Genomic DNA, 10,967 nt, shown 5'->3' with positions numbered 1-10,967 from the left:
CTCCTGAGAGCTAAACTAAGCCCCATTGCTCAATTCCATTAACTAAATGAATTAAAAAAAAAAAAAAAAAAAAACTTCCAACAGAGCTACAGGCTTCCTGACACTGTTTGAAATATATAACTGTTTCCAATTAACTGATTGCTTCTGTAATGAAAAAAGCATGAGAACACTTTATTTCTGACATATTATCTGTTTCAAGGTTCTTCATCAGTGAGAATATCATTTGCTTCCAGCATCTACATTTTAAATGCAAAGCTCAAGGAAGGAAAAGGCAAACAGGTATTTGAGTTTAAAAGCCAAAGAGAAAAGAAAAATTGGGGGGTTAAGTCACCTGCTAGGCTCATGCACAATACATGCTCACCAGCAATTCACAAGTCGAGTGGCTGGAGTGTTTCAATGAGAGCCTCACTGTCAGGCTTTCCCTATTCAAGACAGTTTTGTTGTTCTCCTTCAAGGTCCCTCCCAAACACACATACACACCACAACAAACCAGAGTTTCCCACCTCTCCATGGTCTTCTCAAGTATGAAATGCTTTATTTAAAATTATAAAGTTAACTAAAAAAAGAGAATAGTAAGATAAAAATAATAGAATATCTAAATCATGTTGGGAGGCAGAGGGTAGAAGAGAAAAGGTGGGAGGTAATATGAATTCCCCTTCCTCCTTAGCATGGTGTTAATAGCTATTCTCGAATTTGTGAAATGAAGTACAGAATGTTTAAAAAGAAGACTGCAAATTCTTTGACACTCTTCCCATAATGTGGTGGGTCTGTGTTCCCTCCCCTTGAGTCTGAGTAGGCTTTTTAACTGCTCCAATCTATAAAGCTTGGTAAAAGGGAAGTTACATAACTTGAGGCTATGCCATAAAAGGCCATGAAGCTTCCAATTGGTTCATACAAGGTGTTCATAGCTTGAGTTCATTGTATGTGTCAACATGAAAGATGTTTTTGGATGAGATTAAGATCTTAATCAGTGAACTTTGGGTAAAGCAGATTGCCCTCCATATTGTGGGTGGGCCTTGTTCAATCAGTTGAAGCCTGAGTAGGACAAAAAAGACTGGCATCCCCAAGCAAGAGGAATTCTCCAGCCAATGGACTTCAGTTTTCATCTGTACCACTGGCTCTCTTAGGTCTCCATTCTGCAGATCCACATGGCAGATTATAATGTAAGTCTCTTTCTATACACATATACACATCCAACTGGTTCTGTTCCTCTAAAGAATCCTGATAAATATAGTCTTGAATCATATAATGATGTTTCAGGCAACATCAGAACATATAAAAGGGTGGTCCCATATGATTATAATGGAGCTGAAAAATTCCTATCGCCTAGTGATATCGTAACCATCATAAAGCTGTAGCACTATGTACTACTCATGTGTTTGTGGTGAGGCTGGTATAAACAAACCTATTGTGCTGCCAATCGTATAAAAGTAGAGCATGTACAATTCTGTACAGTACCTAATATTTGATGATAATAAACGACTATGTTCCTGGTTTATATATTTACTATACTATATTTTTATCGTTATTTTAGAGTGTACTCTTTCTACTTACTAAAAAAAGTTTGGTGTACAACAGTATGCTTTGTTACACCGGAAGCAGACTTGTGATTACTGTCTCTTGATTGTATCATTTTCTCTTGTACTTGATTTAATCTTGTGTTTTGTAGAGTAACATGTTGTATAGATTTGTAGCCTAGAAGCAGTAGGCTATACCATCTAGATTTGTGTAAGTACACTCTTTGATGTTCGCACAATGATGGAACTGTCCAATGATGTGTTTCTTAGAATATATCCACATCACTCAGTGAAGCATGACTACATGGAGGAATCTGGTAGCCATGTAAGTAGTCTTAACTATCTAGGGCCACCATGCGTGAGGTACCTTATGTAGGTGTTCTGATCAACAGTCAACACTGAGCTCAGCCTTCCAGCCATCCCCTGTTAAGGCACACAACTTGGGAGCAAAGCCTTCTTGGACCCTCCTGACTAGTCCATTCACCAGCTGGGTGCCACTGAGAGACCTTGACAACATCACAAGGAGCAGAAGCACCTGGCAAAGCCCTGCCTAACTCCCAGAACCACACAATCCACAATACCATGAAACAATTGTTCAAGCCACTAAATTTCATGGTAATTTAGTTCTAGAAGAACTAAAAACATAAACAGTCTCTGAGAAGAGACTGTACTCTGAGCTAGGATCAGAAGGTGATGGGTTTTAGTTTTCATTTTAAGCTCTTCTTTGTTGTGCATTATTCTTACTATGTGCAAATATAACTTCAGAAACTTAATAATATTGTATAATTGAAGTTTGCTAGGAGAGTAGAACTTAAGTGTTCTCACACACACACTCTATATATATAGCAATGGGCATGCTAATTAACTAGATGAGAAAAATTAATTAACAGTATATACATATATCAAATCATTATAATGTATATTTTAAAAAGCTTACAATTTTGTCAATTATATCTCAATAAAGCTGGGAAAAAAAGAAAATTTAAAAGTTAAAGAAACAACAAACATGTTTAGCACGTACTGTGTATGAGGTGTTTTAATTCATTTAATCCTCACAATAATTCCATGAGAGGAGTGCTTTTATTATGCCTATTTTAGAGATGGGAAATTGAGGCATAGAGAGGTTCAGTAACTGTGCCAAAGATTGCACTGCAAGCAGCAGAACCTAGAATTCATACCTCGAATCCACCAGGCTGGTTCTGCAGTCTTGAGCCACTGGACAAAGGTACAATCTCAAACTGCCATTCACCTGGGTCTCCAAGCATGTGATTCACCACACCTATTAGTGTGTCAAGCACTGCTGGACTGCCTTGCTTCTTCAAAAGCTATTGCTTAAACCTCAATGCCCTTTATTTATAATCTCTACTTATACACATTTTTCAAAGACCAATGTCCCTAAACATCATCCAAATCTCTCTACTCGGCATTAATTTCTCCATTCCCTACATATCCAGAATGAACCACTTGCATCAGATATTTCCATCCTTCTAATTCCAACTACAATTCTCTATCCTTATGTTTACTCACTTGCTATGAACTCTGTGAGGCTCTTTGCTCTAAGTATTTTTTTTCTGCCTTTATCTTAGTTTGTGTATTTTCAATATCTTCTAGAAAAAGAATGGCAAGAAAACAGCATCATCCCCATTGTCCAGAGTAGTCTGTGCACCATTAATCTCTCCCCTTAATATGGCTCAGTGGTCTCTTTTCTTCAGAGATACCTGCTCCCAAGCTAATTTCTAAAGACCCCTTATAGCTCAGCTCAAGTCTTACTGTTTAAGGAAGCCGATCTTATTCAACCAGGCAAGAAAGATCTCTTTCGATTCAGAACTCATATAAGCACTCAATGTCTGTTAAGTAAACTAAATATTCTTTTGTCACATATAAGAATTCTGCCCAAGTGGTATTATTAATTTTTATATATGATTTCTGGACAATAAACTACTTAATGGTATGATCCTTCTGATATCCCCTAAAGCTCCTAGCTCAGGACCTTTGCAAAAAGTAGCCTATAAAGAAAAATAGTACATGATTGGTAAATGAGATTACAACAAAAGTTCCACTTATGCTCTTTATTAAAAAGACGATACCAAGATCAACCTCACTTTTGCTTTGAGAACTGCAATTTAAACCAATGAGACACCATTTTGCAAGTAACATATCAGCAGTTTAAAGATTTCTTTCCTCAGTTCTGTACTAGATTCATGGACAATTTGAATCTGCAGGTAGTAGTTTAACAATAAGGATCCAGAACTATCAAAAGGAAAGTCTCTAGTTTGAAATAATCTAAAAGAAGTGGAAAAACTATATGTATAAGGATGATTTTTTCAGCAATATAGTAAAACTATAAAAATTAAGTAATTTCCAATGATGGGGGGATTATTAAATGAAAACATACCCACAGGATTGTGGACATGCACAGGACTTAAAAAGTCATGGAGACTGGAGCAATGTTAAGATACAGCGTTAAGACATAAACAATAGAAAATATTAGGATTATGACTCCCTAAAAATATGAAGACATGGAAAAGCACTGGAATTGAAAACAACAGAAATAATCAGTCTGCTGAGATGGGGCAAATATAGGTCATCTTTTGTTCATTTGCCAAAATCTCAGTAGGTCTACTGCTTTTGCAATTTAAAAAAGGATAGGACAGAACTCTCATATACTGCTGGTAGAAATATAAACTATACAACTATTTTGAAATCTGTTTGGTAGCATCTTCTAAATGAATACTAGTTCAGAACTCAGACATTCTCCTGAATATATACCCAATACAAATCTGTACATGTGTATCAAGACATGCACTTAGAATGTTCGTAAGACACACTATTTGCCATTGACAAAATTTGGAAACTACTCAAATCCCATTAACCCTAGAATGGATAAATTGGGGTATAATCATACATTGGAATATGGGCCAGCAATGATATTGACTGAACTACAGCTACATGTAACATCATGGCTAAACCTCACAAGCAATAATGTTGAGAGAAAGAAGCCAGATATATGAAAAAATACATACTCTATGATGCCATGTATACAGAACATGAAAACAGGCAAAACTAGTATATGGCTGGATTATCCTTTGGGGAAGGACAGTGACTGGAAAGGAGCATGAGGGGCTTTCTGCAATATGGAAATATTCTATTTCTTGATCTTGGTGCTAAGTTTATGCTCACTTTGTGAAAATGGGACATACTGTACACTTAATATTTGTATGTATTGTATAGTTCAATTTTTTAAATTACTTTTTAAAATGGTGTAACCTAAGCCACCCACACAAGAGGCCTAAAATTTCCTGAGACATTTGAAACCAAGTTGGCTTCTCTATTTGATTCAAGAGTGGAAGAGAAGTGTGCTGGTTGTTACGTAATTTACTTAGCTTCAACTCTAATCACTAAAACGTGATTTTTAAAACACGCACAAAAAATCCAGCAAATGCCTGAGTGAAGTATCTGTTAATTTTTCCCTAAGATCCCATCTGCTGCCTCTGAATCTTTTCATCCTACAGCTACCCCAGTTTAACAGACCTCAGTTCCCACAAGCCCTCGCCTTTCAGCCATTCTCCTATCTCCTCCCCAAGTCCTTGAATTTTCTTCAACTAAACCCTTTCCCATCTACTTCCTCCCGGGACCAGGCGGGGTTAATGCATGTGAACTTTAGCTCATGCAGACTATTTGTGAGCAGATGCTGATATGGATAAAACCTGTCTTGAATGTATTGATTCCAGTGGGCATTTGCTTGTGGTTTCCTTCTTTAAGGTTATTTTGGATGACTTAAAGAAAAAACTATTTTTAAATCTGCAGTCTTTTTTCTCTAACATCTCCTTACCCAACGCGCGTGCGCAAACACACACACACACACACACACACACACACACACACACACACACTCTCTCTCTCTCTCACACGCCACCCACTTTTGCTGAGGCAGAACCTCAACTAGAGCGATTTGTAGACTTGGCTAATATAAAGTGCATGAAGAATGTCCCCAAAGCACCCTTGAGCCCTTTGGAGATAAAATGCATTCCTAATTTGTGTATCTTTAAAGGAGGCAATTATTCTTCCACTGGGGGCTTCTCTTCCATCCTTAGACATTTTAATCTGGACATAGGACAGCCTATGCTTAATTTTTTTCCCAGTGCCTCAGCAGCAGCACCTTTCCCCAAATCTATTAACTGAAAAAGAACCAAAATTAATAATCTCTCAGTTTTCTCAATCTCCACCTTTGGAAGACTTCACCTTAAAAATGAGGGACTACTAGACTGGGGAAGGGTGAAATGGGAAGTGGCTGCTATTGGATAACTGCTAATAGGCTTAGGGCTTCTTTTTGGAAAATGTGTGGAATTAGTAATGATGATTGCACAATTGTGAATATACTAAAAACTATATAATTGTACACTTTAAAAGGGTAAATTTATTGCATGTTTATTGTACCTCACTTTTTAAAATAAAGGTGGGTGTGCCCAACTTTTTTTAGAGAAAGTTGGATGAAAGGGACAACTATCAAGTAAAGTGCTAAGCACCTCCTAAAAATCAAGATGAATAAACTCATAAATTAAAAACGAGGAAACAGGTCCTGATAACATTCTCGCTCAGTTGGGGGAGATGAAGATGGGGGCAAGAAAATGCACAATTAAAGATCTGGTTAATTAACCTTCCTTGTTAGTCTCAGAGCTTTCGTTCTGATATATTTCATTAATTAATATAAGATGAACCTCCGTGGAGACGACATGCAGAGAGCGAGCGCTGGGGGACGCCACAGATTGTTTTTCATGCTAACGTGGCCAAAGCCTTCACCTCGGTGCAGATCTCTTTCTGACCTGCAGGACTCACCACGAAAAGTTCTGTCTGGAAGTTCTACGGGGACCCAGGTGGAGGAGGGTGAACCGTCAAGGGAAAGTAGCTGACCCGACTGCAGCATTCTCAGCGTGTCTGCCTAAGTGGCATGTTAGAGGGGGGCGTTCAGGGACCAAGTCGGCTTTATCGGCGCTCGCATTTTCCCTCGACCGGATCCTCCAGAAGCACCGCTGTTCCGAACGCGTTCAGCTGGCCCCGGAGGCCCAGAGGTCCTCCCACCTCCTGGCCCTTGCGACCGAGGCCCGAGCCTTCTCAAAGTCGGCTGAAGAAGACCCGAGGCCACCTGCCGCTCTGGGGCAGAGGGATAAAGGGATCGTCCGCCAGTCCCTTCCGTGGAACGGAACCGAGACTTTCAAGAGGAGACGTCTCAAAGAGGACCTCTCACCCCATCCTGGGCTGATAAAAGGCCCGGGGGCCCCCAAGGACCGTGCGCCCCGGCCATGGGCCGGGAAGCGCCCGCTCCCTCCCGCCGCCCGGCCCGAACTTTCCCGTTACCCCGAGTCTGGCGCCCCGCGCTTCCCTTCCACACGGGCCGAGCCCCGCCACTGCGGCGCGCCCCAAATCCAGGGTGCCGCCGAGTCCAAGCAACCTCTCGGACCCCGTCCCTAGGCCCGCCCTGAGGCCGCCGGGGAAACCCGGGCGAGCGGGAGCCGGCAGGGCTGCCCTCCGACCCCGCCACTGCCGCCGTGCGCCCCCGGCGCGCGCCAAGTTTGCGTAGCTGGGCGCGGAGGCCCGCCCCGGAGCAGAGGTCGGAGCCCAGGTGCCCCCACGCCCACCCCGCCCGGGGAAAGGGCGCAGAGTAGCCCCCAGCTCCACTCACCTCCAGGCGCTCCTCCCAACCTGCAGCACTGGCCCGATCGCTCGCTGGCTCGGCGGAGCTCCGGGACCTCGGTGGAGGGGCGGGGCGGAGGGGCGGAGCCGCCTTTGCTAGCCAGCGCCAGAATTAAACCTCAGAATGCAGCGCATCCACCCGGGCCCCGCAGCCAAGGCAAAGGCGAAGAAGTCGGGCGAGAGTGGGAAGCCTCAGACGGCAGGTGGGAAAAGACTGTGGCTTCGTCTCGGAGCGGGGCGGGAGGGAGCCCCAGGCAGCTCCCGAGACTTCCAGGGACCCCGGCTCTCGGCCGCGCTTCTTTGTACCCCGGGACCGACCGGTGGCCAGGCCCCAGTGCGCCTGCGCGCGGCTTCAACTCCACCATGCCCACGAGGCACCTTTGCGCACCTCCTCCGCCGCACCCGGCCAGCCGTGCTCTGCAGAGCGAGAACCAGGCCGAGGAGTTAACCTCGCCCCAGCACGTTTCTACTGCCCACCAGTGATTACTTTTTCTCCTTGAGGGAGGGATAAAGCCCATCCCCCAGTGAAACTTGCGTCAGTTCAGATCTATTATCTCTGCCCCAGAGGCATCCCTGAAAGGCGGAGGGTGGTATGTTAACACTCCCTGCAAATGCCTTTTTACTGCCGCCTCCCTCCACTCGGCTAGAATTGGTTCTACGGCTGTGGGGTGGTTTTCTGGTCCGGGGTGAGAGGGGGACTCAAGCGTGCAGGGCTCTTGATTCCTGCAGGTGCTTGAGCGGGACAGTCTCCCAGGTAGCCAGAAACTTCCCGCGGTTCTCTGGACTGGCATTGTGTCCTCCGTGAGTTCGCTCCTGCTCCTCCTCAAGACAGAATCCTGGGTGGAAAGGAGAGGATTCGTGTCCAGGAGGTTTGGGGTTTGGGGTACTCCAAAGACGACGCAGTGCCTGCCTCCGAAGCTGAGGACCGAGCTAAGACGGCACTCGATTCAGAGCAATCTCACTGGGTGCAAGAGACCAAGTCTTCTTTCACATTGAAGATTTTAATAAACAGGACAAGGACCGACTTTATAAAAACCAAGAATAACCAAGACAAAAAACATTAATGCCAGCTCTCTAATGCCAACCTCCCTGATTTTCTTGGGAGAGGGAGGAGGGCTCTCCCTAGCTTCTAGTACTGCACACACCCAGCGGGGCCTTAAACATGTGACAGTGTATTTGCAAGTAGGTTAAAGTGAAGAGTCATTAAACCTCACAAGGTGAAATGCTGGCCTCTGAAGAAAAGAAGCCGTGAAATCAATGCTTCCCTACCTGTTGGTGGCAAAGAACACCTGCAAATTCCTGAAATTGATGACCCCTGCCTGTTAAGAGGACAGGCAAAGGGCAGCTCAAAGATAACGCAGACAAGAAATCTTATTTTTAGTCTTAGCTCCTTTGCCAGCTCACCGGGTGACAGTAATCGAATTGTTCTTTCTGGGCCTCAGTTTCTTCATCTGTAGAATAGGGTATATGGATTCAGTAGGTCATCTCTTAAATCTCAACCCGCAAATGTCTATAAATCTATGAAAAAAATACTTCTTCCCAAGGTAATAAGAGGGGAGGGGAGAATCAGGCAGGGGCATTCCTGCATACACGAAATACCCTGCACCCTTTATTCCTATTTCCTTACATTTAGTAAGTATTTCATAGGCCTCAAAAGTAAGTAAACCTAATCAAAAACGTATGGTAGATTTTTCAGGGGATTTATATTAAAAATTTACTTCATTCTTAGTAATGTTTTTTATGGAGATACAATTCACATACTGTATAATTTAATCTTAAACTGTATAATTCAATGATTTTGAATATATTCACAAAATTAGGTAACTATCGCCACTATCATTCCAATAAAAAATCCATTATAGTTTTTCCCTAGCCCTCACTACCCTTAGCTCCAGACAACCACTAATCCACTTTCCCTCTTTATGGATTTGCCTATTCTGGACAATACTTATAAATAGAAACACAATATGTAGCTTTCGGGTCTGGCTTCTTAAATTTAACAATATTTTCAAGGTTCATCCATGCTGTAGCATGTATCAGTACTTCATTCCCTTTTATAGCCGAATAATATTCCATTTTTGGATAATACCACACTTTGGTTATCTAGTCATACCTTGAAAGACATTTTGGACTGTTTCTATTTTTTGGCTCTTATGAATAATGCTGCTATGAACATTTATGTACAAGTTTTCATGTAAACATGTTTTCATTTCTTGAGTATATATCTAGAAGTAGAATTTCTTGGCTAAATGATAACTCTATAATTAACTTTTTGAGGAACTAACAAGCCTTTTCACAGTGGATGTACTATTTTACATTCCCATTATGAGGGTTCTAATTTCTCCAAATCCTTGACAACAGTTGTTATTGTCATATTTTTAATTGTATGTATCCTAGTGGGTATAAAGTAGTATCTGGTGGTTTTCATTTGCATTTCCTTAATGACTAATAATGTTGATCATCTTTTCATATCTTTATTAGCTATTTGTATATCTTCTCTGGAGAAATGTCTATTCAATCCTTTGCCCATTTTTAAATTGGGTTATGTGTCATTTTATTGTTGCATTGTAATGGGACTTATTTATATCTGATAAGTGATGCCAGTCCTTTATCTGGTACATGATTTGTAAATTTTTCTCCCATTCTGTGAGTTGCCTTTTCACTTTCTTGATAATGTCACTTGAAACTCATACTTTTTAATTTGGTAGTCATATATTTTTACAATACAACATAAACTTACACTTATAAGCTAACACAAGAGTTTTTCAGACTAAAAGTAATGCATGCCCATTTTAAGAAAAACTTTGGAAAAATATTAAAAAGGATAAAGAAAAAATAATCACTTATGGCTCTCTCACCTAGATATAGCCACAATTAAGATTATAACAAATTTCCTTCGGGCCCTTTTTTTTTTTTTAACATACATTAATTATTTGTTTGATATTACCTCCAATGACATCATGTGACCCTGCACTCTACACCTGGGGTCATAACAAGGACTGTCTTACTGATAGCATCCCCACATTCAGAACCTTCTCCTCTCCCTCCTTTCCCATCAAAACTAATTTGTCTCATGCCTATTCCTTCTGGATTCAGTTAAGCTCACCTAGGACATTAATAACTGCATAGTTATACAAGCTTTGCAGTTAAAGAGCATCTGCTCTGGTTCTGAGATATATTCTATCAATCCATTTACATGATGGACTTTCATGTAATGGAATTAGTCATCTGCCATATACTAAGAATTGTATGCAAACACCAGCAGCCAACTCTTTAACCTCACTGAGCCTCAAGCTCCTTGTCTATAAAATGGAAATAATACCACCTACTAGCTTAGCCAAATCACAGAAAGGATCAAACCTCACAGAGCAAATGGGCCTTGGGTATGCTCCAGGTAGGAATCTAGGACTCTGAGTGTCCTGTACACCAGACCCACTCACATACATGATAGCAAGGAGATAAATCAGGAGTGAGTGAGGAAGATACTCAAGCAAGAGGTGACCAAACTCATACCAGACCTTGGGACAGGTAGAATTGGGGCAGGCCCTGGAAGTAATTTCCTTCCTCATACTCTTCATTTCACTTTTCTTTTTAACAATGATACCACAGTTATCGTTGAGATTTTTTTAGTTTTTTTAGTTTGTTTTTATTTTATTTTATATTTATCATTCTCAAATATTTTAGAGATGTGAGGGTAGAGGTTTTGTCTGGCTTCATGCCAGAGTATTCACAAGAAGTTGTGGCAGGAATGTGTGGGGG

At 41.6% G+C, this 10,967-nt stretch overlaps 1 protein-coding gene across 6 annotated transcripts in view; it reads right to left on the bottom strand.

The window, feature by feature from the left end:
• The window catches only part of KANK1 (KN motif and ankyrin repeat domains 1), a 191,103-nt gene extending 183,772 nt beyond the window's left edge, over nt 1–7,331 (bottom strand). For 3 of the 6 annotated variants that reach the window (XM_023522688.1, XM_011379102.2, XM_023522687.1), the window contains exon 1: nt 7,198–7,329. The gene's annotated coding sequence lies outside the window, so the exon portion shown is untranslated. Of the gene's footprint in view, nt 1–6,353; nt 6,457–7,197 lie in introns of all 6 variants that reach the window. The other 3 variants (XM_011379104.2, XM_023522686.1, XM_023522689.1) reach the window with 2 other exon arrangements.
• Nucleotides 7,332–10,967: the final 3,636 nt, after the last annotated feature.

Source organism: Pteropus vampyrus, unplaced genomic scaffold, assembly GCF_000151845.1.
Source record: "Pteropus vampyrus isolate Shadow unplaced genomic scaffold, Pvam_2.0 Scaffold354, whole genome shotgun sequence".
Lineage (NCBI taxonomy): Eukaryota > Metazoa > Chordata > Mammalia > Chiroptera > Pteropodidae > Pteropus > Pteropus vampyrus.
The sequence above is the reverse complement of the archived record's forward strand: the minus strand, read 5'-3'. Positions and strand labels throughout refer to the sequence as shown.